Source organism: Rhinolophus ferrumequinum, chromosome 6 (genome assembly GCF_004115265.2).
Source record: "Rhinolophus ferrumequinum isolate MPI-CBG mRhiFer1 chromosome 6, mRhiFer1_v1.p, whole genome shotgun sequence".
NCBI lineage: Eukaryota > Metazoa > Chordata > Mammalia > Chiroptera > Rhinolophidae > Rhinolophus > Rhinolophus ferrumequinum.
In genome coordinates this window covers 38065440-38092874 of record NC_046289.1, presented here as the reverse complement: position 1 = coordinate 38092874, position 27435 = coordinate 38065440, and the positions used below count along the sequence as shown (strand labels likewise).

Sequence of the window (27435 nt, the reverse complement as noted above, 5' to 3'; positions counted from 1 at the left end):
GCCAAACAAATGGGTTTCGTAGGGAGCGTTGGGCTCCGCCGCGCCGCGCTGGGCGCTCGGTCCGCCTCAGCGGTAGGGAGCAAGGCAGGCCTCCTGCTGCCGCCGCTGCATCGGGGTGTGCAGCCCCGGGCCAGGCCCCGGCCGGGGCCGGAGCACAGGTGGGTCGGGGCCGCGTGGCGTGGCGCGGCGCGAGGGCAGCACGGTCGGGTTCGGCGGCGGCCACCGTGGCCGTTCCCTGCCCCCCTCCCGCCTCTTGCCTGCGTTCCCGGGACGCGGGGCGGGTGGGGGCAGGGGCGCCGCCCGTGGGTGCCGGGCTCTCGGCGCTGCCGGCGCGTCTAGGGCAGGGACCCGGCGGCTCGCACCTCCTCCCGGGCCGGCCTCCACCCGCGCACTCGCCACGCGCTGAGCGCCCCCGCGGGCCCTAGAGGGTCTGGCGGGCGGGCGGGCGGGCGGGCGGGAGCGGGGTCCTCGGTCCGGGCTGAAGCCTAGGAGATCACGGATAGGCCGTGAGGAGGCACCGGACCTGCTCTCTCACTCACCTTCGGGACCAGCGGCAGTGAGGAAGTCGGGCCTTGGGTGGGGGTCACCTCGCACGGTCGCGCCCGCTTCAGCTCGGCCACTGCCCTTCCCTGTCCCAGCGCAGGTGAGCCGGCGCCTGCCCTTAACCCTTATCGGGAATGTGCAGGACGGAGGCTTGGAAGCTTCTTTCGTCTCTGGGCAGACGCAAGTCGGCTGCGGGTCGGCCCCAGTCCTCGATGAAGTCATATTGCTGTGGGCCCTCGTGTCTGTGACGTCAGGGGTTTCCAGGAGATGGGCTGTGATGTCACTGCAGGCTCTGGCGGGGACCTTGGCGCGGCAGGGCCGGGAGGATCTGGCGGGGAGAAAAAGGAAGTTCAGTCTTCTACCGACGTTTGGACTCGCAGCAGAATTTGAATCGAAAGTTGTTCCATATCAGCATTTTACAATTTTAATGTAATAGTTGTCAAGTTCTTTAACTTCATATCAAACAAGCATTGTTAATACAGTTCAATATAAGACACATTTCATTCAGAAACATCTAAATCAGGAAGGTTTTTTGGGTGGCGGGTAGTTGGGTGTTTAATGTAAATGCTTTTCAGAATGCTAACTCCTAGTTTGATGGTTTATGATCGGAATTGTCAACAAAATAGGACCAATTTCAGTGCTGGTCATTCAGTTACCTTGCTCTTTTTTGCTAGACGGTTTTGACATCAAGTATCTGCTCGTTCGCATTTTTGTTAGAGAATGGCCTGGAAGAGGGAAAGCGTGTCTCAAATGAACTTTTTCTATTGTAAAGGGGGTGAGGTGTTTGAATTAATCCAGTATTCTTCTTAAATAATAATTACCTGAGGATTTAATTTATCCAGACTCTCCCTGTCCCATGCTACCATGGATAATTGAAGGTTTCCTATGGCTATAGCTCAGCAACAAGCCTTTTTCTTGCTTTCTTGCTAGGGCTGGGCCATAACAATATAATAACATCCCAGAACTGCTTGTCTGGACTTGCAACTAAAATTTTGTCTGTAGTGCTTTCAACTATGAAACTACTGAATTTTAAAAAAGTTCCTTGTCTGTGCATATTGGTTTTCTTCCAAAGCTTTCAAAACAGATCAGGCTGGAAGAAAAGCTACTCACTTGCATCTCTGACTGTCTCCAGCTATTCCAGCTTGTGAATACTTTGATCATGCCTTCCTTTCTATAGACTCATCTAATAGTATCTAGTTTGAAAGGTAGATGGCTTAAAATTGAAGCGTAATTACAATTTCGTAATTACAATTTCGTTTTTTCAGCAGGAAGCTTGAATAGAAGTCCTCAATCCTTCTTCACTGACCTTGACTGACAAGGTAGGTTTTTTTGTGTGTTGGTTAATACTTCTTCCTTTCCTTCGGTTTACTCTTTATAGGTGATTAATAACTTATTGTCTCTCTGGATTTTGCATCAACATGCAGATGGAAGTTATGCTGTGCCCATTAACAAGGGACATGAAAGCAAAAATTTACCCTCATTAATTACTATTAGATTTGACTGGAAGTTCACAAAGCAAGGCTTTCCTGTAAATCTCATTTTGATCCTTACCATACCTTGGAAATTTGACAGCACTGTGTGTATTACTGAGAATCGCTCTTTTTTTTTCTTTTATGAAATTGGAAATTGTATGGTGACAATGTTGAGTGAAGGTTTTAAAGAAAAGTTGAAGCCTTTGGATCCTCAAGACTGATAGGTACCGACTTAACATGAAACTGCTGATATGAAGAATGTTAATCAACCTACTGTTTAAGAGGAAAGGATCATGGCAAGATAATATGTAATGAAATTGAAGGAGGTACAAAAAGGACCCTTGCATGTGTCTTTTCAGAATGGCCTTTCTGAGGCAGGCTGCATGGCTCTGTAAATCAAGTGCACTATTGTAAATGGGAAAGGATCAATGTCAAACTGAATGTGAGTTGAAAGACATAAATGATGATGATAAAATAGTTCCTCCTTGGCAGTGCGTTTTCCCCTCTCTGTTTTGTTAGGGCTTATGAAACTTCTATTTTTCGTTGTGGAAAAGGAGTTAGTAGGTAGAGAAGGACTGTCTTAGTGTATTCTGATGTGACTGAGGAACAGTGACAGTTATAAACACGCCAGCATATTCCTATAGTTGCATAACTATTTAACTAACAAGCCATAACTCTCCTGAAACATTTTTACAGTTTGTTTCTACTTTCTTGGAAGGATGGTTTTCACCCAGGCCTTGCAGTTTTGGATGTAGGAAGCAGCCTTTACTTCTTATAAGTGGAAATTTATTTATGATCAGGTTTATTATTATTTTAAAATATTTTGTCATTTTATCCAGTTATAGCATTTGAAGGGACTAAATCAGCCAGTCTTCAGTGATATGGCATTTTTCTGACAGATAAAAGCAAATATAATGAAAAATGCAAGTGCTATATTTTAGAAATTCTTTAGGATATGTTTGTTGGATCCATTCTATTAACATACGTAGAATTTAAATTCTTATATGAACTTGCTAAATTTAAATGTATACTGAGCCAATTTAATTTGGTCTTGATATTCTTCTAGTAGACCTTAACTTGTTTTAATATTTGTCGGGGAGAGACATCATTTGGTGTTTGTTACCTTCCAAAATTTGCAGCTGTTTAGAACCAGATACTTGAGGGAAGCTGCTATAGTATAATGAATGCCTGCCTTGTTAGGTCATGTGTGGCAAAGGCAAAATTTAGCAAGTGCATAATCTGCAGTCCTTGGGAAACAACAACAACAAAAAAGAGCAGATTAACTCCAAATGCATTTAGGTCATCTGGAAATTGAATTCCTGTCAATCCTTATCTTTGCATAATTTATTTTCTCTCCTTTAGTTCATGCTTATGGTATTTTGAAGCTGATGAACTTACTGTGTTATCCGGGAAAGCATTAATGATTAAAATGTAGGTGTTTCTTAAAGTTAGATGAAAGAGTTTATCAACCTTCCGTTTCCAACTCCATCTTCTAGTTAGCTCTCCACAGAATAGGCTCCAGATCTTCCCTTTTTAAATATTCACCTTCAGAATCCTAGCACATACATTTTCTGTCATCAGCACAATGTAGTTATAAATGTGAAACTAAGTGCTCTATATGTGTGTTATCAGGCATGGGTTTCAGTCATCCAGCAAACGTTTTTGAGTGCCTCCCTCTATGCCAGGTATCAGCCAGGGACTGTGACACTCAGATGCATTGTTATTGCTGCGAGGACCCTTGACCTTATTCCTTTGCCATAGGTTTGCGGGGCCAGAATTGGACCAAGAGAATGAACCTTTTATGTTATGCCAGATTGGCAGAGGTCTCATCTAAAGATCTGTTTAAGGAAGTATTAGAAACTCAGCTGGAAAGAATGGGGGACAGATTATCAAAGTCTAGACTCCACGGGTTTGGGTTGACCTAGAATAAATGGGAGTTGAGTGAGTGAACACTTTCCTTTGAGGCAAGAATAAGCCCTCAAGGCTAGAACTGGTTTGTGCAGTCAGTCTAAAATTAGAGAGAGAGAGATACAGACATCCCACTCTCCGGCATGTATGTATATACCTTCGTTTTCTTTTCTGTCAGTAATTTTCTTTAAATCGACAAACTTCTGAAATACGTGAGCCTCTCACAGCCTTCATTTCCACTCTTTGCTTTCTTTCCCTAACACTTTATCATGAAGAATTTCAATCGCAGAAAAATGGCAAGAATTGTTTGTACATTGAATACCTAAATACCCACAACCTAGATTCTTTAATTCATATTTTGCTGTATCTGTATTACTGTATCTATATTTTACTGTATTTACTGTACCTACTGTACCCATCCATCCATTCTCCCCTCCCTCTCTACCTCTATCCATTTACTCATCCATCTTATAGCTTTGTTGTATTTTAAAGTAAGTATACTTTACCCCTAAACACTTCAGCATGCCTATTGTGAACTATTTGTTTACTTATTTTTTTGGTAAAATTTATATACAGTAAAATGTATAGATCTTACGTGTACCATTCCCTTAGTTTGGACAGGTTCATACATCTGTGTGACCGGTAACCTTGTCAAGATATAGAACCTTACCATCACCACAGAAGATTCCTTCGTGCACTTCCAAGTCAGTTTAATTAACTTTTTAATCTCCTGCAATCTTACCTCCACCAATTTCTTCTGAAACTACCTGTTCAAAAGGCCTGCTTTGTTAGCACATTTGAGTAGCATTACACTAGGTGTTCAGAATATCAAGAAGTGAACACAGGCTCTTCTCTCTCCAAACTTATAATTTAATTTGGGTTTTAGTTAGGTGTCTAAAGAGAGATAAATAAATGTTACATGAATTCCGAGGAGGCAGTCAGAGTACTGTTAGAGAAAGCTTCATAGGTGTGAGCCTTGAATTGGCCCTTTATTTGAGGATCCAGAGAAGAGGTTGTTTTTTGTTTTTGTTTTTTTGTTTTTTAAATAGACTTTGCAAGTAGAAGTTACGGTATAAAGGAACGGTAACAGACAAGGGTGGTTGGGACCCAGTTTTGGAAGGAGTTTGAGCATTATTCTGCACCCAATGACAATTTTTGAGGAAGGAAGTAATGTGAAAAACATTACTTTTAGATCTTTTAGTTAAATTCTTATCCTGTTTGTCATCTTTGGTGTTTAGTTGTATAGGAGACCTCTTCATTTTTTTGCGTTCTTGCTTCTCTTTTTTCTTTGCCTATCTCTGATTGCTCTTGATTTCTCAGCTTTGCTGGTAACTATTCTTCCAGATCCAAACTATCTAAAGCTCTGTTTTTGACTCTGTGCTCCTTGTGATCTAGCCCTTACCTCTTAGGGCGTCACAATTTTAATTCTTTCCAGGTCATGCCTACATCTGTGTATCCATAAGCTATTAACTCTTGTTAGGTTTCTAATTGCTAATAGGATGCTTCTGGTATATCCCTGTTTACTTTGTGCTTAACTTACTGTTCAAGAATGTGTAGTAAGAACATTTGCTCTAAGTAGTTATAGCAAGTGGGATTTATTGAGAAAAGAAGATACTACATAAATTTTGAGTGGGATGAATGAACAGTTTAGAATTTATTTTTCAATTATAGTTGACATTCAGTATTGTTTTATATTAGCCTCAGGTGTACAGCATAGTGGTTAGGCATTTATAGACTTTATGAAGTGATCCCCCTATAAGTCTAGTCCCATCTGATGCCGTACATAGTTATTACAATATTATTGACTGTAATTCCCTATGCTGTACTAGAACCATCATTATATGTTACTTTCTGCCCTCGATATCTTATGCAGGTATATGTGCTTGTCCACACTTAGGTCATATGTGAAACCTCAGCTTCAGGGGCATCTGGAAAAGGTAGTTTTTAGTTCTCCATCTTCTATAAAACAGGAAGTCCATGTGAGAATAGATTGGAGTATTGAGAGAGTCTTCAGTACATTCAGTTTGTGACAGACTAAACTCATTTTTCCTAGATTCCCTCATTATGACAAAGTTAAGCCTTTTCTAATTTTGTTGTTTCTCTGCAAAGACGTGGGTATTGTTCTAGTTTCCTGAGATAGAAACTATAGAAATTAACTGTACCATTTAGATTTTTTTAGGTTGTGAGTGTAACAGAAAACCAACTCAAATTTGCTGGCCCCAATACTGAAAAGTCCAAAGGTGAAGCTTGAGCCACTGGTACCTCTGTGATCAGGACCTCATCCTTCTCTTCTTTCCTTCATTTAATGAGCTCTGCTTCTATGATGTTGGTCCCTTTGGGGTCAGGGCGTGTTTGTCAGCAGCTCAAGGCCTATGACCTCATGCCATCAAGTCCAAAGGGGGGAAGGAGAGTGCTTCTGCAGAGCTGTAGGCCTGGGCTCTTACCAGTTTTGCTCCATAGACTCCTTGGACAGTCTGAAGCCTCTAGGACCCCTTTTCTGAGTAATGTTTTAAAATAAAATACATAGCACTAGAAAGAAAAACAGTTATATTAAAATACAGTCATAGAAATGTTTTTTAAAATTGTAAGATAATAATATGTACTTCTTTATTAAATAATAAGATTTAGTGTGGGTTCAATAATTTCTGAGTAGTGATGAACGGTATCATTATTTGGAGGTATCTACAACCATGATCATGTGATAGGAAAATACCTGTTGGCAGAATGACCAGTATTGCTAATGTTATTGTGGTCTGTTGACTGTATTCTCATGGAAATGCTAAATTTTAGTTGAAGGTTAGTGAAAGTAAAGATATAATTTTTCACCCTCATTTGAGTTTATCGGCACCCTGAATTCTATACCTAACCCCCGTGGAGGTAGGGTAATCTGTGAGCCTCAGCTTAAGAACTACTGCTAGAAGAGAGTTTCTCTTCCCAGAAGCCCCAGCGAATGTCTGCTTGTATCTCATTGACTTTGGGTTATGTTTCTGACATTTTTGAACCAACCACTAATAATAATGGACGTGCTAATTGCTTTAACTAGCCTGGGTCTACCCCTGGCACTGGGGATGGGGTTATTGCTACCTACACAGCATGATGGGCAAGGAGTGGATTCCTAAGGGAAATTTATGGGCTACCAGATGCTGAGTAAGTAACAAACAGTAGACGTGCATTATGTCACCCCCTCCCCTTTGCTCCCATAATTAACCAGTCATTACATTTTTAGTGAATCTTGCACTTGGATTTGTCTCTGCTAACATCATAGGCCTCCAAAATGGAGTGTGTGGGATAGTCCATTGTATTGCAAAAAGAAAAATATTAGAACTCCTGTTTATTTTTCTCATCTTTTAAGTATTTATTTTTGTGTTTGTTCATACTGTATATATCATATATTAGTACAGTGGTATGTGTATAGAAATAAGATTTGTAAATATGTACATATTTATGGGCACATGTTAAAATTGTTTTAAATCTTGGGAATGAGAGGGTAAGGAAAGTTGAGATAACCAGAGAACAATACTGTTCAGTAGAAATACAATGTGAGCTACATGTAATTAAACATTTTTTAGTTAGTCATATTAAAAAAGTAAAAAGAAACAGCTGAAAATAATTTTAATATATTATTTAACACGTATCTCAAACATCATGATTTCCAATGTAATCGATATAAAAATTATTGAGATAGTTTGCATTTTTTTTTTCATAAAAAGTCTGAAATTCAGTGTGCATTTTATACTTAAAGCTCATCCCTGTTTAGACTCATCTCAGTTTTTGAGCACCTACCTGACATTTCAGGTGCTCAAAAGCCACATGTGGTTAGTGGCTTCTGTATTGGGTAGCATAGATCTAGTCCACTGATTATTCTGAATTTAGATTTCTATACTTGTCTGTATCATAGTTTTCACAAATCCATTATTTGCTTTCTGGAGTCTTTCTGTGCAGTTGCCAGGTTAACTGAACAAACATTCCACTGGGATGTTACTCTCCTGTACGAGGTTTCTCTGGCGTGACGTTTAAGAGTAGCTTTTAAGACTCTGTAAGATGGTCCGTCTGTTCCATCATTCTTCCTCCTGTTTCTGGGACTGCCTGCAACAAACCTGGTGCTCAGTTAGGCAGTTTCCTCAGCCTTGCTCTCCCCTCTGCATTTCTCCAAATGTCAGCATCCATTGTGACAAGCCTCGGCCCATAAAAACTCTTTGGATTCTCCGTTCCGTCCGCAGTGTTTCCATTTCGTGAACGCCTATGGTGTACATACATTGAGTATTCAGCCACCTACCACACTTTAGCTCTTCATTGTATATCATTGTTTGTTGCTCTGTAATTGCTTCATGTTTAACAGTCTTATCTCCCCTACTAAATTCTAAGCTTCATATCTTATGTCCCCAAATTGTAGACACATAATTGAAGGCTGAGCTTCCCCCCTTATCTTTAGGGACGTTACTTGGCTATTTAAATCTGTAGCTTTAAATTTTTTGAAGTTCTGATTTGTTTTCTACTCTGCTGGGTAACTTCTGTCAGATTCTGTCATAGGAGTTTGCTTCTTGAAAACTAAAAAGTTTAATTTTGTTTATAAAGGAATCTGTTTGTAGCTGTAAAATCATTCTTAGAACTGCAGTAGGGAATTATTGATTAGCTGGAGTTTCTGAAGATGAAATTTGAGTTTGATAAAGAAGTCTCAAAGGACACATTTGCTCTGTTGTCCAGGAACCAGGAGAGGCAAACTTGTTTTCAAAGTAGGGCAAGAGATTTTATTTCAAGTTCAGTCATCAGGATTATTCTCTTGAGGTTCGTGGTCCTTTCTACACACCAGTCACGTTAGCCTTAGGGGAGAGGTTTCTCTAGTTCAGGCAGTCCTCCCCTAGATGACAGGCAGTCCTCCCCTAGATGACAGGCAGTCCTCCCCTAGATGACAGGCACTCCTCCCCTAAATGACAGGCAGTCCTCCCCTAGATGATGAGCTCCTCCATCATCACGGTATTTTAGCTTATTTGGGACACTGCATTGAGGCTGTGAAATGGATCCTGAATATAAGTCCAAAGGCCATAGGCTTTATGCTTTAGGAAGCCCGTCTTTCATTTGACATTTTCTTTGCTTGTGTTTTATTTAACATGTTATATGGTTAGCTTAATAAAAGTTACACATCAACATTTTTAACTTGTGGCATTTCAAGACCTGTTTATTATTCATTTACTAAAAAAAAGTGCAGTATGTTTTATCTGCCAGGCATTATGATCAGTGCATTAGTTGTATCACTTTTTCTCTTAGCACTATTTTACAGATTTTCTATATATTCTTTGGCAAGTAGCAGCCTTTATTAAAGAATCTATTTTTTGTCATATTGTATAACACCTTGTGGATTTTTTCTCCCTTTTTGGCAAATATCATTAATAAAATTTATTATTAGTTCAAACATTAACATTACTCGAAAGTTCACATTTTTGTTTTATTAACAGAAGGTTGTAGCTTTTTCTTAAATTAAAACATAACTTTACATTCTAGTTGCATATATTTTAAGATTATATAGTATAAAATATTTTTATACTTAAAAATTATAGTATAAAACATTTTAGAACTACTGTTTTTAGAAAAATTTCATGGTCTTGAAATTTAACTGAAAACTTAAGCCATCCATGTTAGTTACTATTTTATTTCTGAATTTAAAAAATGAATTATTTTCTTTTTTTTCTTCTTTATTTGATTTAGGGACTTAGCCTTTGTATTATAAATTTTTTCAGTTACCTAAGATATTCTTGTATTTATTACCAAAAAATTATTTGATTTTTACTGTAGTTGTTATCTTGTTTTATTTTGTGACTCTATCTTTTCTGTCCTGCTTGAATTTTAATTATCCTGTTTTAGTAGAGAATTAGGAGTTGTAAAGCTTCTTGTAAGGATTGTTCCTTTATGAATGTCTCCTGGATTTCCCCTCCTTTTAAAGGATGTAAGAAGAGGAGCATGCCTCTTTAAAAGATACTAATTTTTGAGATTAAAATGTTTACCAACTTATTGGTTGGACTACTGAAATATTAAATGTCTTTTCATGTGTCCCCAGTGTTCCCAAGCATTTCTTTTACTAAACATTTATTGAATCTTTCTCTTGTTTAATGGTATGATTTAGATATGTTCCTCTTGACCAGTCTTATCATCCAGTGGGAATTTCTGCTAAAAGTCTTAAGATTTTGGCTTGAGTAAGTCCCTTAAGTACGGGACTGACAGTTACTAATCTTTGTTTCCTATAGAATCAAGTACAAATTTGTTAGACTCGAATTTGAGTAATCCCTGTCCTTGTGTTTATGCTGTTTATTTAGTATTTTTGGAGTACATGATATGAAATTAATTTGATGAGTTCTTTTTTTCACCTCCAAATTAATCATTTAGGAGAAGTTATAAGAAAACTAATCTTTAGTTTTTGCCTTAGCAATTTTTAAAAAATGATGAGCGTAATTTCCCACTTTCCTACTTTCAAAGTACGTTAGTCTTCTCGGTTTATTAACTTTAACAGTGATACCATTTTTGAAGATTTCAATGTGAATTCAGTGTTATGTTCTTGGCAGAAACTTTTTTCCTTTTTAAAAGAAAACCATGGCAAATCTTCATCAGTGAACCTCAGTATAATTACTCAGTTTTCTTTAAGAAATTTGCCATTTGTATTGTGTACTTATAACGTAGACATCTTATTCAGATAAGTAAAGCTTAATTTTATTTCCCTGTGCATTGTATTGTTTCAAAACTGTTAGTGTTCGACTCATTCATCAAACGTTAATTGTGCTTACTTTGAGCTTTCTGCATTTGAATGTTCGTTTAGTGTATGTTGCTGACATTCTACCTTATAGGATAACACAAACAACTGTATTGGAAAATGTACATCAGGAGCATTTACTTTGAAGGGCTGAATGATTTTTTTCTATGCTGAAGTGTGTTCCAGAGACTCCATGTGAAATTTCCACACTAGTTACTATTCATTTCTAAGGGGTTAGTGATTTTGTTTGTAACTCTTAGAAACAATCTGATACCATTATCAGCCAGAGGATGTAAATACTGTCTGCTTTGTGGGTTTAAATGTTAGTGTTTAATCTCTCACTTGAGAGATTCTTTGTAATTGAGATGGATCCGTAGATGGTTGATGACCTATACGCTAGGTTCTGGATAGTCATCTGACATTGGTGAGAAAGTGCTTTCTTACTGAGATACCTTTGAAAATCTAAAATGTTATGAGTATTTCTAAAGTGAACATTTTTCATTTTGTGCAATTTAATTATTACACAGAAATAAGTATGTGAAAATGGAATATAAAAGAGATACACAAAATCATACACAAAAATCATACTACTTATATTTAAAAATGCATGTACATGTAGGCTGAGATTTGGGCAACCGACACAAAATTAAATAGTCTATTTTAAGAGTGCAGTAGATTTTGAGTGATTCTTGTTATATTGCTTTATACCATGAAAAAGGTAGCGGTTTACATATGCAAATTTTAAAGTAGTGTTGAGAAAAGAAAACCACCTAAGGTCAATTGGAGCAATTTCTCCGAAATTCTCATCTTATTTCACTTTTTAATCTGATTCACAGACCTTCACATTACTTCTTGTAACTCTTCATAATCTATACTCCCCTAACAAGAAGAAGAACCTTTTGTATGATTTCTTCCGCTAATCAAGAGAAAAAAAAGCCTTGTTAGTGTTTTTGATTTGTTGTTCTTCACTAAAAGCAGATAATGTGAAACTAAAAGATATACAGTATATATTTCTAGCAGTAGAATGACACCAATGTTTCTCTTTGTGGCTGAAATATTTTCTTGTCTTTTCCCCTTGAAAGAGTTCTCACCACTTTCCATCCCTTTCCCCCCCACTTCCAACATTTCTTTTATTCCTTTGTCATTTTTGTATCTAATGGTTCTTGGGGTAATTAATTCAACGTGGGATCATCTTGAAACTAAAGTCAGTATGTCTTCAATCATTAAAATCTGCATATACCAAAATTTGAAAAAATTAAATGGAATGTTTAATAGGATTAAAGAACATTTGTTTTTTGAATAGGTAATGTGTCTGTATGGTTCAAAATGCAAACGGTGCACAAAGTAAATTTTCTCTCTATATCACGGGCACGCTTTTCCCCCTCACTGAAAGCATCCAATTCTGTTCACTCTTCCTCATTAAAAAACATAAAGCATATTCTCCATACAGTTACCTTGCCTTTTTCAATTGATTTTGTCATTCTTTACATATTGGTAGATGAAGAGTGTATTAGTGATAGAAAACCTAAACCAACAGTAGGTTAAACAACAAAGTCTTTCTCTTGTAAACGTTCGGGTAGCTGGTCTAGGGCTGGTATAGCATTTGAGGTGTCGCTCTTTCTCTCTTTGTTTTGAGGCATAATGAATACAGTAAAATGCACAGATATTAGGCAGACAGTTTGATGAGTTTTGACAATTGTACAGACCAAACGCTCAGGAGAGAGAGAGAGAGAGAGAGAGCGCACGCGCGCGCTGTAGTCTGTCTTCATACCCCCCTTCTTATTACCTGAGCTCTCTCTGTACCGTTACTGCTCCACTGGGTTTACTTGTGTCCTCAGTGACCTAGCTGGATCTCCAGCTATTGCAACCATTCCAAGCTGCAGGATGCAAGAAGGGGCAAAGATTACATGCTACCCTTTTTTACAGGAAGATTTCTAGAAGCTGCCACTTCACAACACTTTTAATCATGCTGTGTTTGCCAGAATTTAGTGTCACATTTGAATGCAAGGGAGGTTGAGAAATGGAGTCATTACTACAGTTTTCTGTTAGAAATAATGCTTCAGTGAATAACCTTGTTTATAGGTTGTCTTGTGGAATAAATTTCTAGAAGTGGAACTGCTGGGTCAAAGAGTATTTGAAGTTTGAGTGTACACCTATTTTTTCACATCTTTGTTGACACAGTTTTTGTGTTTCCTAATCTCACTGGTAAAGCATGAGGACAGAGGGTAGCTCTAATATGCCCGACAGGGCATTTAGGTATAGAAAGTACTTCTACTCTAGCCAAGATGCCTTACAAACGTGGACTACACAATCAGCTCATGTAATGCTAGGTTGGATGAAGCATATCACAGCATACTTTCATTTTATTTAGGCAAATCCTAAGAGGAGACCTGACGGTTAAGGTTAGAAGAGAAACCCTTCTACCCATAAATACTTACAGTAAACTGACAGGAAGACAAGTGAACAATGTGTGTCTGGGCAGTTGCTCTCTTAAATAAAAGTAGATTAGGGCATAAGGTTAAAAAGCATGAACTTTTTGTGTCCTGTTTTCTCACCTACGTTCCTTATAACATACATTCCTTAGAAATGTGTTTGCAACTAGTCTTTAAAAAATTTTTTTTCAATTATAGTTGACATATTAGTTTCAGGTGTACAACATAGTGATTAGACATCTATATAACTTACTAAGGGATCACCCCAATAAGTCTAGTACCCATCTGGCATCATGTTTATTTAGTTATCACAGTGTTATTGACTATATTCCCTATACTATAATTTTTACATCCCTGTGACTTTTTATAACTGCAATTTATACATCCTAATTCCTTCTCCTTTTTCACCCATGTTTTCAACTAATTTTAAAGTACTCTTTAACTTAATTGGGGCAAAAGAAACTAATCAACAGGTACGTTATATTTGGTTCCTTTTTTCAAATTTTTATTTTCAATTACAGTGGACATTCAATATAATATTAGTTTCAGGTGTACAGCATGGTGGTTAGACATTTATGTAACTTAACAAAGTGGTCCTCCTGATCGGTCTTGCCGCATGTGACACCATACATAGTTATTACAATATTATGACTATATTCCTTGCCTATGCTGTACTTTACATCCCTATGACTGTTTTGTAACTGTCAATTTGTACTTCTTAATCTCTTCACCTTTTTCACCCCGTCCCCAACCTCCTCCTCATCTGGCAGTTTGTTCTCAGTATCTATGAGTTTGTTTTGTTTATTCGTTTATTTTGTTTTTTAGATACTACATATAAATGAAATCACATGGTCTTTCTCTTATTTCACTTAGCATATGTCCTCTAGGTCCATCCATGTTGTCTCAGATGACAAGATTTCATTCTTTTTTATGGCCGAGTAATATACCATTATATATGTACCACATGTTCTTTATCCATTTGTCTTTTGATTGGAGCATTTAATCCATTTATATTTAAAATAATTATTGATAAGTATATAGTTATTACCATTTTATTGTTGTGTTTGTTTTTGTAGTTCTCTTTTCATTTCTTATTCTCTTGCTCTCTTCTTTTGTATGTTGATGACTTTCTGTAGTGTTGTGTTTGGATTCCTTTCTTTCTATTTCTTGTATATCTCTTGTAGATTTTTGGTTTGTGGTTACCATGTTCTTCATATATACCAAGGTTGGTTTATTGGAGTCTATTTTAAGTTGATGGTCACTTAAATTCGATCACATTGTAAAATCACTATCATTTTTACTCACTCCCGCCAGGTTTATGTGGTTGTCATTGTTTTTTACTTCTTTTGCATTTGTGTGTATCTGTTGTAATTATACATGCTCTTCTTTTGCCTTTTAACCTTTGTATTCTACCTTTAGTGTTGGTTGATCCACTGCTACTGCTTTTATTATTATATGGTTGCCTTTGTCAGTGAGAATTTTTTTTCTTTGCTATATTTCATTTATATTTTTGATATTTTTCTTTTTTCTTAAAGAAGACCCTTTAACATTTTTTGTAATCCTGGTTTGGTGGTGATCAACTTCTTCAGCAGCTTTTTCTTCCCTGGGACACTTGGTTCATTTTATATAATATTTCTTGTTGTGGTTCTCAACTTTCTAACCTTTTATTCCAGTTGCTAAGTGGGCTCAGATAAATTATATAAAATATATTCTGCTCAAGTTGTCATTTTTTTTTATAGACTAATAAGTGTTTTTAAAATGTGTTTTTAATTCTAAAGGCTTTTGATTGGAACATTAGGAAAAAAATAATAGTAATTTTCTATGAAACTGTGTGGTATTGTGAGCAGTACTTACTTTTGAAGTAGGAAATAGCATAAAAAAGGACGTATCTGCATATGCTTTCCCGTACCACATGATGTGAGATCTTAGAGAGCAGCGACCTCTCATTTAGCTACCGTAGCACACGGCAGAGCACCTTGGACTTGGTATCACATTTTTTTCCTAATTGACGTGAATCTAGGGAAGGTGGTAGAAAAAGTTTTACACTACCAATAGCAATGTTTTGGCCCTTCAGGGGCATGGGGGAGAACATACTAACATAAAGTCATTGTTTGTACTTTTGAAATTATCTGTTTTGGTAAAGAAACGTAATAGGGGGCCAGTATCTATGCTGTAAAGATAGACTTTGAGATACTCCAGTATAGTATCATCCCACTTTATCTGGAGGTCAAATTTCTGTAAATCTCTATTTTTTAAAATCAGTGAAGGCTTAGTAAGCCAAAGAACAGGAAACAAGTATTTCTTATACTTAATAAATGCTTTGTAGTCAACCTCAGGCCCCTTCGTGAGGTCTTCGTAGTTTAGAATAGTAAGTAGTGCCTAGCACATGGTTGGTGTTCAGTAAATATTTGTTGAATGAATGATATTTATAAATAGATCTATTTGGTTATATTAGCACAGATTTTTTTTAGGGGGGGAGAGGTTAGTAGCAGTAGCTGACATTTTTGCTTACTTGTTAGGTAGTGGTGGCATTGGGAGTCCCGTAGGCATGCGCTTGCCTTCGATTTACATTGGCTGTGCCCTGTGTCTAGAACACTGTTCTCTTAGATAAATTTTCATGCCTCACTTCCTCACCTCCTCTGAATTTCTTCTTATATGTATATCACCTTCTCAAGGAAGCTTATGTGGAACACCCTCTTTAAAATGTCAACTGCTCCTCTCCCCCTGCACTTCCAAGTTCCCCATAGCTGTTGCCTCCTTGTCATTTACTTATTATGCTTATTATTTGTTGTCTCTCACCACCAGAATGTTATTAGTTGAGGGCTTTGACTATTCACTATTTTAAGTGTCTCATGGGTACTCAACAAACATTGGTTGAATGAATGAAGGTAGGAAAGAAAGTAACATGTAAGAAAGATAGCTGTAAACCAATATACATTTTAAAACTTCATATTTAAAAGTACCATGTCCATTATTTTAAAAGTTTGCTTTTGGAGGCCACTGCGTTCCATCATGATACCAAGGCAAACACCCTGTACAGAGTTTAAGGACTCTGTGTTCTCTTGGTCGAATAAAGGGACGGAGTTTTAATTCGATGAAATACGTCATCTGCCTGAAGTCTCTGGCATCTTTTTGGTGAAGTTGCTTCTCAGAGCCGTCAGTGGTGCTTTGCTCCTGAGAAAGGGTCTCTGAGGTGAGTGTGTGTGTGCAGATGGGGCATCTTGCCACTGGAGGTGACTTGCCACCAAGTGAGGGGTGACACTATTAATAGCTTCCTTCCTGCCTGCCTTTTGACAAGGCCTTATGCTACACATGTTATGTGTATTATCATTTTTATCTTTATTATTTTTATCTGACAACTACCCTATGAGGAAAGTATTCTTGTCCCTTTTATCTTGCAGAGAGCTAGTCTTAGCGGTTAAGCAGCCAGCCTAGCCAGTACGCGTGCTGCAGCTGGATTTCAAACTCGAGCATTCTGACCTGTAGAGGAACTTCACTCCATAAAATGCATTCCTAGTGAGGAGCACCTAGAAGTGAAAAAGAAACCCGAAACAACTGAGTGGCACTCTAATGTCACAAAGAGACCTTTATCTTTTATTTGTTCCAGCTTCCCATGACTTAAATATTGAATGAGGCCACTGTGATTGAAGCAGTAATATTATGTTAAAAGTTAATGCTAATTTAAATAAAGTATATTTTAAATAAAACCAGAGCTGACTCCTAACCAGACCTCATGTTACTTAAACTTAGTTTAGCTCAAGAAGAATTTAGCTTATCTCTGGGGCTGAATTTGTATGCTTTTCCTTCATCTTCCCTAAATAGTAGATTCAGCGAGAAAGCAAGTTACAATGTGGTTATATGAGAAGTATAATTTAGTGGGGGAGTGGAGGGGTAGACAGTAGGTAGGTTTTGCTGTTCTAGATTTTGAGAGAACAACTTCCCTGTAATTTATATAAAATTACACGAAGAGAAACAATCATCCAATGCCTACCACACAAAAAAATTGGTAATTTTAAATTTTGATGAGAAAATTCTGATTCTTTAATGTGAATTACTGTTTTTTCTTGTAAGATGGCATATTTTTGCCCCCTGGCATAAAATTATTTCTGCTCTACCCTAAGGAGTCTAAAACTATATCTGGTTATCTCCAGTATCATAAACTCATTTTAATTTCAGTTTTAAAACAATGGCAAGTTAGAGGCATAAATTAGAATCTACAATTGCAGGAAATTATGCTTAAGGATACATATTTACATGCTGAAGCCAGTATGTGCCTTGTGTAGGAGAGGTTGTAGGACACTGTTGTGTACCTGGCTAGTAGAATCATTTAATTGAAAGAAAAATTCTCCAAAGGAAGACATGAGGCACTGTTTTTGGAGCTACACTGAGACTTTTCTGGCTTGAGATGATCATTGGTGAGAAGAGTGTTTCCCGTCTAGGTTTGTAGAACTGTGATGAGAACATCGTACTTAATTCGGTACTTTCCTTAATGCTCACATCCAGTTTTAGTAGGATGGAAATACTGTAAAAAGTTTTTCTTGCACACTTCTTTTTTTGCCTTTGAGGTAGCCAGCAAAGACGTCTTTTTCACATACATGTTCATGGTGGGGAAAAATGTAATGGTTCAGAAGAGTTTATGGTGAAAGTAGTAAACCCTTTGTCCCACGCACACCTCGCCACCTCGGTTCGCTCTCCCAGGGTGACCATGTCAGTTGTTTCTATGTTTGATTCTTCTAGTCTAGTCATATATTAATATGCTGATACTTTTATTTCTTGATTTGTCCTATTTACCACCTGTCAAGAATTATAAAGGATCTGAGATTTTACTCTCTACTTGAAGCTAACAAGTTAGCCTGCCACAATTTTATGGATGCTGGTGGAAGACATGGAGGCAGAAATGAAGTCCAGTGTATTATTACTCAGAGCAGTAGCAGTAGCTAGAGTACAAGCATTCATTTGTGCCAGTGTCCTCAACCTCAGTTCCCACATGTCATGCAGAAAGGGCCCGATGACCTGTTCATATAGTGGGGCTTTGCTAGTGGAGAAAACTCTGAGGTTAGGGATTTCAGGTATTTTATGGGCAGTAAGCATGCCTGCCCTTTGCTCCAGCACCAAAAGGAGACAGTAAGTATGCATGCTCTTTCCTCTGGAGGAAGACACTTTCTGTCCTCCAAGGCTGTTCGCATATGAATGTCCTTGAAAATATAGTCCAGAACAAAGAGCAAACAGTGCCTTCCTTGGAAGACATAGAGACCCACGAAAAATTATTTCCCACCACCACTACCCCACTCACCACCTTCTTTCTGATACATTTATATCATTACTTTTAGCTCTCTGGTCACCTTGGTAAATACGGTGTATTTATTTCACTAACAATAGATGGTATCTTTCGACTTCTGGCTTTGAAAGAGGAGTATTTTAACTAAGGGAGCTTTGTAAGTGTTAGGAAACCAGTTCAATAATCACTTAACTGAAAAAGGAAATTTTTTCCTAGAACGGAGAGTCCAGGAGAATGGAGTAAGGTTGGATCCAGGTTTTTAACCTTGCTGTAAAGAATTGGTCTTTTACTATGTCTGCTTTCCTCCTTTTAGCTTTGTTTTCAGGATCCTGCTTTCCCCCACCAGTACTGAGTCTAGGCTGTGTGTTTATGTCTGAACAAGTCGTTATGGCAAGGTGGAGAGAATTAGATTAGAATAGTTAGAGCCTGGTCCCATGCCCACTCTTGGGGGTGGGGGTGGGGTCACCCCATTTGAATCACATGTATGGGGGGGGAGGTGGGAAGAAGGTATTTCTCTGAAGTTAAAACAGGATGCCATCGTCTCCCCATGTAAGAGTTCTCAGGTGTATTTATTTATTTTTTGTATTATATGTTTTGAAAGCTTCCTTAATTTTTCCACTTTCTTAAAGATAGTATCAAATTTCTGGTATCTCTTTTTTTCATACTTATCCCCCTCCTGATGCTGTATTTAGAACTGCTGCTCAGCTGAGATCCTGTGACTTGCCTTCTTTATGTTCCTATTTCCCATATATTTCTCTTTTCTTGGGTTTTTTTTGTTGTTGTTGTTGGTTTTGCCTCGTTTTGCTCTATGTATGGGAGGTAAACTTTGAGTAATTCCATGTCTGAAAATATTTTTATTCTCTTCTTACACTGGGAATAGGATTTTAGGTTGAACATAATTTTCTGTCACTTCATCATTGCCTAGTATTCTTCATTATTGATGAGAAGTCTTAGGTCATTTTGATTCTTGTTCCTTTGTAGATGCGTTTTCTTTGGAAGCTTTTGGTATCTTACTTATCTTTGTTGTCTGAAACTTCCCACTGATAGGTCTTGGTGTGGGTCTCTTTATTTGAGCACTGAGAGGTCTCTATTGGAAGACTTCTATAACGTCTTCTATTAACTTAATCTTTTAGTTGTGGAAAATTCCTATTTCTTTGAAAACTTTCACTCTTCAATTTAAAAATTTTTCTTTTTGTTCTGGAGTTCTTGTTAGTCAAATGCTGACCTCCTGATCTGATGCTGTCTCCCTTGAAAATTTTTTTGTCTGTGTTTTGGTTTACTTTTTTGATTTCATCTTCGCATCTTCAAACCTTATACTGCCTTTTTCTTTTTTCTTTTTTTAATTTCCAAGAGTCTTTTCTCACTTTTTTTTTTCCCTTTTCACAGCTTCCTGTCTTGCTTTATGGATGCAATACCTTGACTCTGAGGATCTCAATTAGAGGGCGTTGAACGAGTTCTATTCCGTTTTATGAATTCTTTTTCTTTCTTTGTCACATTTCTTTAACTTTTGTTTGTCTCTTGCATGTTACAGATGTTTGATTTTGATTTAACCAATCAAGTGTAAGAATGAAGCCGTATATAATTGACAGGTATCTCTGTACCTAGACAGGGTCTCTCAGGTGGTGAGCTTTGCATTAGGGTGAACAGTTAGGGGGCCCCATTATCCTTGGTGAGTGATGCTAATGCCTCTAATAGCCGCCATTAATTCTCTCCAGACAGTTTAATTTCATAAAAGAAGGACTTGCCAGGTTTTTTTCCTAAATAATTTAAAATCTCAAAGAGAACTGGGATTGTTGTAAAGAGGGTCAGTGATCTGGGGTCTAGAAGTGTACAGATATTCATCTTTCCTGTGTTTCAGAGTGAAAACTTTTAGGGTAGAGGGTAGTATAGCAGCGAGCAGCCCAGATGTTGGGGTCAGACTGCTTGGATTCAAATCTGGTTCTGCCTCTTAGTTATTTACTTGTTACTTAACCTTTCAGTGCCCCTTTTCTCATCTGTAATATTTGGACATTAATAGTAACCACTTACTAACTAGGGTGGTTATGAGGATTTAGTTAAAAATACACATATTAAATACTTGGCATCTAGTAAGTTCTCAGAAGGTGGTAATTTTTCCTTTTTCTCCCTACTAATGATAACAATTATGTGATTTAGATATGCTGGTGATTGCCCACAGCAGAAATTTTTGTAGGATTAGGTAGTTTTAGATTGTGTTTTTCTCTTTAGAACCTCAAAGAACACTTGGTATCATTAGTTGTGCTGAAATGTGTATGTGCAAATATTTTCATAGGTCTACCCTTCGCCCGGCCTCCGCCAAAAGGATCTCGGTAAAAATAACTTGATAAGAAAAGTAGTCTCGGAGCACAGCCAGAAAACTTGGAATGAAAAAATACTATTTTCACACCCAGAAATTCTATGCACAATCAAAATCACATGTGCTCAGGGTGTTAGGGAAGTTTTGTTGCCATACAGAACACATGACACTCCCACTTCTTGGACTTCAGAAATGTTGGAAGTTTCTTTATAAATGGATGTTTAGGGCAGGAGACTTGCAGCAGGAAGTAATTCCTGAAAAAAAATTCTTTTATTTTTGCTTTGGTATGCCCCATTATGGTGGAACAACACTGAGACTTTTCTCATCACACTCTGCTGACTGTTTCTACAATTCAGGTGAGTTAATGAGTCTAACTCTTGTTTAGGAGTTCCTGCCCTCCCCCTGCTTCCCCAAACTTGACCCTGTTTTGAACTGGAGGTTCTTAGTTTAGATTATTTACCTTGTTGTGTTCCCCCCCCTTCCACATGAGTGGAGGAAGTCCTTGAAGTCTCTTAATGGTACTCTTCTGTTTTCAGTAGACAGTTGTAGATGTGAGGCTGGTGGCCAAGGGAAACCATGTGCAGACTAAAGGGTTAAGTTGGGTCAAGAGCAGGGTTAGGTTGGGTCAAGAGCAGGTCTGTCAGTGAGCCAGGGTGTACACACAGTCTGAGCCGCGATGCAGGACAGATTGTGAAACAGCTGGTTACAGCAGGTTGGCCATGTCACCTGTACTCATAGGCTACCATTTCTTGTCCCCCATTCTGGTTGCTGTCTGGCTGATTACAATTCAGAAGATAGGCATTTGATCAATTCTAGGAGTGCAGGAAGAACTGATTGGATTACTACCGTGTTTCCCTGAAAATAAGACCGGGTCTTACATTAATTTTTGCTCCAAAAGACGCATTAAGGCTTATGTTCAGGGGATTTTTCATCCTGAAAAATCGTGCTAGGACTTATTTTCCGGTCAGGTCTTATTTTCGAGGAAACACATTAGGAAGATAGAGCAGCAGAGGGGCCATGGGGAGCTAGGGACCACGCGAACAGACAGGCTGCAAGATGGAGAGGTGGCTCCCACAGCGAGGAAGGGCAAGCTGGTCGCCAAGTTGCAAGCGAAAGTCTAGTAGTAAGAACAAAAGTAAAGCAGCAATTTCTAGTTCCTTAACTGATAGTTTCCTCATGAGGCCTCAGAACCGTTTACTGGTGAGAGTATTCCAACAAAGCCTCTAGGTTTGAATAGCAGGATATCAGCTGAAGAAGACGTTTGTTGGGGATTTCTCTGTTTTTCAGCTAGAATCAGAAGTTTGGACGTGGGGCAATGACCATCTGTTAGTTTGCCTCTGGTTGGTGGTGTGGGAAGTTTGTATGATGTTAGGCTAGTTAGTAGGAGAGAAATGGAAATGCCCTGCTCACAAACCGTGATTGTGCAGTGTCTGTGCCTAAAGTACAGCAGGTCCTTGAATAGTGCCATTTTTGTTCATGATGAGGTGCCGCGTGAACTTAACTCTTGTTTATATCAATTAGCCTGAGATAAATTGGTTTGTTATACATTGTGAACCTATTGAGAACCGACGGTAAGTGAGGATTTACTCTATAGGGATAGAGGAGTCTTCTCAAGGAAACACCCTTTAGTCGTCGTTTTTCTCGTAACTAGCAATGGGTCTGAATACTCAGTGGCTAGAATAGGTTTTATAATTAGAAAGTAGTGCTAGGTGGTTACTTACTAGATATGGGAAACACATTTTATGGTGTTTCTTCGGTTTAGAGAAGAATTGATGAAAGGCTAGAAATTGTTTTTTCTTCTTTGGCAAGGGTCTTTCTAAATCCAATCTAACTACTCTGGGCAAATACGTCAAAGTATAAGGGATTTGCCTGTGATTTGAACTAGATCTGTTTTCTTTTTCCGGTGAATAATGGAAGTAATAAAGAGGCCGAGTTGTCAAAGCTTGTAAAGAGATTCTGAGGCAAATAAATCTTGCCATCAGTGTTTGCTCCTACTCTTCCTTAATTTAAGCAAGGTAGTTTCACGTTCCCATTCTGGAATAAACTCTGAAAACAAGTATATTGAGCATATTGAAGCAGAGTGGAGTATAAGAAATAGTCAAGGACGTTGTGCATTCATTACCTGGTGTAGAAGGTACCACAATGGCGCAGATTGTTCTGATACAATAGATTATCACTCTTTGGATGTCACAAAGGAGAACAACAAAAACTAAACAATCCTCAGCTCCTTAAATTTCAGCAATGTGTTTGGAGATCAAGTTTTTGCTTGGTTGCTGTTGTAGCTCTCATGATTCCTTCCCCGACTGGAATCCAGGTGGACTTTTGAGAAAGGTTCTTGGTTATGTCACCTGGCTTGGCAGTTTGCTGAAAAACACTTGAGATATATCTCATATACCCCCATGAACTTGGGACCCTGAATATACCAGGGTCTAATAGTGTGATGGTATTAAACTTTCTCTTTTTGCATTTAGGTTTTAAAATTTGAAAAGCATGCTGTTAGTCCTTTGGCACAGTTCTCTGAAGTTGAACAGTCTTTGTTGATGGAATGACTTCCCTACCATTGGAGAGGTTCAGGCTGTGTGAACTTGTAGGGGATGGGTTATAAAAAGGACTCAGATATCATATTGAAAATAGGTAACCTTCAGATTATATACACATTTTGTTCATATGTAAAATGTGAAAATTAAAGATTTCCCCGAATCTAGAAAAATAAAACTAGAAAAAGCCTTTAAATTCGTTCTTTCCTCACTCCTCACCCACATATTAGGCTTTCATAGCTCTAATCAATATCTGTGTTTCCCTCCATTTGGAAATATGGCTACTTCATATATACATACAGAGTTCTTTAAAAAAGGGGAGTGTAAACCTCCTGTCTTTCTCATCATCCACATACCTTTATAATTACTGGAAACATAAATAAAGCCTTCTTCCATTGATTCCATTTTAGCTAACAACTGCAAACCCCTCTCTGTTTACCAGGTAGTCAATTTTTTAAAAAAGGTTTTGTTTTTTTGGTATGTTTATATACTCTAGTGGTATTTGCATATACATTGTATTTCTGAAAAATAACTTAGTTGTAATTCATTTGTAACACAAACATATTACTAATTGTTTAGGTAAAGGCAAACACAATAACTGAATAAAACCAACCCTTTTATTACTGTCTCAAATTTTGGTACCTTTTATTCTTTAGTTTTTCTGACATATTCCCAGGCTATTTGTGAGCTCTCCAGTTGTGCTAAAGCTATAGGAAACTGGCCATCTAGGGTGAAAATGCAAGAATTCTACAGCCTTAAATGAACTCACTTACTGACTCACACTTTGCTGATTTCTTCACTTCTTTTCAGGAAAAAGTAGGCAGATTTGCTAACATCATTGGGCAAGAGGCACAAACAAAGCATTATACTTTGGAAGATAGTGGCTGTTTGAAATCTTTGTCAATCTCTTGAAAATACTTAAAATACAAATTAGCACCAAAGAGGAGAGGTGCAAGGGTGCTTTGATATCACCACAGACTTGAATGTCTCATTTGCAAATACTTTTAAATAACATTGTATAATGGGTTTCTCCTATTAGCTTGTCTGAATGTATTGGTATGTCTTTTTTTCCATTTATGGCTTATCAGAGTCTCTGTGAATGGCTCTGTGAACAATAGACTTCACTCACCGGTTTGTGTTCTCATATCCATCGGCCAGATTTCACTAGAAAGCCATCATTTCCAGTGATGTATCTATTTAACAACTTTTACTAATCCCTTTATAAATCAACTGTAAGGATTCATACCAAAAGGATATTTGGAAAAAGTGGGACTAGGAATTTGAACCTCAGTTTTATTAAGTTTACCTTATAGGGACATATAAACTTTTTTTTCCTTTATGTTTTTGTCAATGAAATAGCTTTTAAAAAAGTGTTGATTAATCAGAAACTTCAGAAAAGACCTCAGAAGAGCTGAAATTTGAAGTGCTTATAAAGATAGCTTCCTTTTATTGAGTGCTCATAGCATTTTTGCTATACGCTTTACATGCATGTATGTCAAAGACAGGACAGGATGATTTTTGTCATATTATTATTAGACCCACGGTGGTTGAGGCGTTATTCTTTACTTTCAAGCTCTGTGGGAAGTTCTGATATGCAGCTGAGGTTGAGAACCTTAGGAAGGTTTGCACAGATTTCTGGCTTAGCTCTGTGTGGATGGTTGTGCGTTTTGAAGAGAAAATCTGGGAAGAGGCCTAGTGTGTTAATGTCTAGTTGGGGCTCGCAGTTGGAATTGGGATCTAAAACTCAGCGCCAGAGTTGGTACTAGAGATGAGTGTGGGGGGATTTTTGGTAGCTCGATCGTACCCAAAGTTGTGGGTTAGGTGAAATTGCCCTGGGGAGCTTGCCTGATGATCAGAATCCTGGGGAACCTTGAAATGCTTTGAGTGGATGGAAGGAGAGAACAGAAATCTAAGTGTTCAAAGCAGCAGCAGCAGCAGCAGCAGCAGCAAGGGAGTGTATTTCAGAAGCCAAGGGAGGAGGGAGGATCAGGTTTCAGGCGACAGATGTGTGTGACATATGGTAGGTGCTCAGTAAATACTTGTGGCAAGTAGAATTTGGTGAGTTTTTAAGGAGTACTAAGTTTCCCCTGGATTATCAGTTAGGAGTTGCTGGTGACTTTGGTAAAAATAACTTAATTAGAGTAGTTTTTCCTCCTACCTTGCTCTGCACTCCTCCTGCGCTCCTTTGAAAGTTCTCATCCTGGACTTGAACTGTTCGAGTTTTGTAGGGCTTTGCTCTAGGCCGTTGCTTCTCCAAGTGTGGTCTGGGAACTTGTCATAAATGAAAGTCTTCAGGCCCCACCTAGACCAAACTCTGGGGGTGGGACACGACCATCTGTGTCTTACAACAGGCCCTCGGGTGATTGTGATGCTTGATGAAATTTGAGAAACAGTTTTAAAACGTTTCTCGGTCTATGCTTTCTCCTTAGGCATTTAGCCGGTTATCAAGCCTTGAGATACCATGCTGTGTGCCCAAACTTAACTCCTTAGGCCAATTCTTCTGAGGACCAAGTGCTAGGCCAGCTGCCTTTTATTCACCTTGACTTGGATGTCTCATAGTTCCCCCAGCTCAGCTTGTTCAAAACTGAACTCAGATTTTTTCTCACAACTGTCTTTTCCCAGGCTCAGTAAAAGGCACCATCATCCATGCAAATGTTCATGCTAGAAACCTAAGCTTGATCCACTTTCTTATACAAATACTACGTAGTAAGTTCTAAGCACATTCACTATATGGGTTCAGGATATAGGCGTGCACACACGAAATAGTGATAATTTAAATAATATAATGAGTAAATAAATGACCCCACAAATTAAGTGTGAGATGGGAAATGTCTTTCAGGATGTCTTAATTCTCAGAGCTGCTAATTAGTGATCAACCTGCGTTGCTGAGTGTGATTTCAGAGTTTAAAAGTTACGTGTAAGATTAACAAAGTGTGGTCTCTAAACCCAAGTTAAGTAAGTACTTTATTTGTTCAACCAAAGAAACTTGTGTAAATGTATAATGTATGTGGTTGTATAAACTTGTATAAATGTATAATGTATGTGGTTACTTTATAGGATTGAATATTCAGAATGATTTTGTAATTAATAGGCAATTTCCAGGAAAGGGTGGTGGTGGTGAAGTGTTAAAGATTATGGGATTCTGAGGCTTTGGTTCAAGTGATGATAGTGCCTCTTTCTGTGACCCTGGGTCGGCTACTTTCCTTCACTAGGCTGTTTCCTTATCTGTAAAATGGGGGTAATAATCATCCATATCTCAGAGTTATTAGGATTATATATAATAATATGTTTCAGGATTTGGAGTAAGCCGTGCCAGGCACATAGGTTCAAAAAATATAAGCAGTGTTATTACTATGTCTTCCACCTTGTCACTCTACTCCAGCCATTCTCGAATTCTTTCAGCTACTACCAGGAGTTATTCAGACGTGCCATGCCCTTTAAAGTGCTCACGCATCCAGGTTTTCACTTAACTCTCCTCTGATTTCCCCAGGTTACATTAGGGTTCCTTTTAGGATTCCTGAATACCCTGTACTTCTTCACAGTGCTTTATAAACATTATTATTATTAGCAACAGCTTTATTGAAATATAGTTTCACATGCTACATAATAACCCATTTAAAGTGTACAGTTCAGTGCTATTCACAGAGTCGTGCAACCATCGCCGAAACCAATTATAGGACATTCGATTCAAATCATGAGAGTACCAGTTGCTGTCATGAAGAGACGCACCAAAAAGACCCCCTACACTCGTTATGAGTCACTCCACGTTCCCCCCACCCCTCCCAGCCCTTGGCAACCACTAAATCTGTTTTTTCTCTCTCTAAATTTGCTTATTCTAGACATTTCATAAAAATAAAATCATATGTAACGTGGTCTTCTGTGTCAGGCTTCTTTAACTTAGCAGAATGTTCTCAAGGTTCATCCATGTCGTAGCATCTATAATACTTTATCATGTTTTATTGCTGAATAATCTTTTGTATGGATAGACCACAGTTTGTTTATTCATTCATCAGTTGATGGACATTTTAGGTTGTTTCCACTTTTTTGGCTTTTTTTTTTTTAAGTAATATTTTTTTTAATTGGGGAGTATTGGGGAACAGTGTGTTTCTCCAGGGCCCATCAGCTCCAAGTCGTTGTCTTTCAGTCTAGTTGTAGAGGGCGCAGCTCAGCTCCAAGTCTAGTTGCTGTTTTCCATCTTTAGTTGCAGGGGGC

General features: G+C 38.1%; 1 protein-coding gene across 10 annotated transcripts in view; it reads left to right on the top strand.

The window, feature by feature from the left end:
• FBXO34 (F-box protein 34) overlaps positions 1-27435 on the top strand; it is a 71946-nt gene continuing 44511 nt past the window's right edge. For 2 of the 10 annotated variants that reach the window (XM_033108892.1, XM_033108889.1), the window contains exons 1-3: positions 1-158; positions 1809-1862; positions 2375-2457. The gene's annotated coding sequence lies outside the window, so the exon portion shown is untranslated. Of the gene's footprint in view, positions 159-507; positions 644-1808; positions 1863-2374; positions 2458-27435 lie in introns of those variants that run through there. The other 8 variants (XM_033108891.1, XM_033108888.1, XM_033108886.1 and 5 more) reach the window with 6 other exon arrangements.